The sequence below is a fragment of the Thamnophis sirtalis genome, unplaced genomic scaffold (assembly GCF_051295495.1).
Source record: "Thamnophis sirtalis isolate CommonGarterSnake01/CBP01778 unplaced genomic scaffold, rThaSir2_p1.2 scaffold_4, whole genome shotgun sequence".
In the NCBI taxonomy this organism is placed as follows: Eukaryota; Metazoa; Chordata; class Lepidosauria; order Squamata; family Natricidae; genus Thamnophis; species Thamnophis sirtalis.
Genome location: NW_028261384.1, coordinates 117,860,330 through 117,861,400, shown reverse-complemented (window position 1 = coordinate 117,861,400; position 1,071 = coordinate 117,860,330). Strand labels below are relative to the sequence as shown.

Genomic DNA, 1,071 nt, shown 5'->3' with positions numbered 1-1,071 from the left:
AAGTAGAATTGAGCAACATACAAAATAGACACATTAAAAGTCCAGGTAATTCTAATTGAACAGGTGACCACTTTACAATAGAAAAAAATAAGTTAGACTCTATAAATCTATTAGCAATAAATGACCAATTACAACTTAAAATTAAGCAATGTGCAACATTTAAACTTCTTGTCTTTGGGGCCACTCCAAGTCTCCAATCAGAGGAGCAACCCTTTCCCTCAAATATAGTTTATTATTCTCATCCTGCCATATTTCATACATTCAACTTTAGGTTGTACCTTACATCAATTATTTCTTTAACCATACTCATAACATTTCACCTAATAAAGGTACATTTATTTTGGCTTCTATCTCATTGTTTCATCCTATTATCTGGAGCATCTGTCTACTAAAATTGATTCTGTCCATACATTCTATTAACACTGTTTCTTGCCTAGCTCCAAACTGCTTTATACCTTTTTATGACATTATTACTATATCCAGATTTTCAACTTTGGCCCATTTGGGTGGGACACCAAGTCCAATGGTGCTCTGCAAACAGCTATCAACCTCTGTGGCATCACACATTGCTCTTGACATGACTTCACAAAGAAACAACTTACCGCATTGAAATTGGGCATCTCTGCATCTTTTTTTTTAATGTTAGCTTTTTTGCTTTTCATTTGCTAGCTTCCTTTTTTCCTCCTTCTTGTCTCCTGGATGTTAAAAGGTCAAGAGATCTCCTGGTCCTTTTTACCTCCCTCCTCTTTTATTACCTTCTTCTCCTCCTCCTCCCTTTTCCCCACTCAATTATTCCCAGATCAATGGCTAGGAATGTGGATCCCAGCAAATCCCTGGGGTCTTTGCAACTTACCATGAGTTGAAAATGAGGCAAGGACTAGTCCCTCCCCTGCCCTTTTGGGATTGGCTGATCTTGAGTGTCCCTCTCCAATTGTGCTTTGGGCAGCTGGAAAGACACAGCCAGACAGATGAGGAGGGGGGAGAATCAGAGAATAAATATATAAAAAATACAATTTTCTATTTTTCTGGATTTCCCCCCTCTCTTGAATTAATTACTCCATTAAGTTTTTC

General features: G+C 37.7%; 1 protein-coding gene across 1 annotated transcript in view; it reads right to left on the bottom strand.

The window, feature by feature from the left end:
• Positions 1-850, bottom strand: part of KCNJ14 (potassium inwardly rectifying channel subfamily J member 14) — a 38,545-nt gene extending 37,695 nt beyond the window's left edge. The window contains exon 1 of the mRNA XM_087713883.1: positions 603-850. The gene's annotated coding sequence lies outside the window, so the exon portion shown is untranslated. The remainder of the gene's footprint in view (positions 1-602) is intronic.
• Positions 851-1,071: the final 221 nt, after the last annotated feature.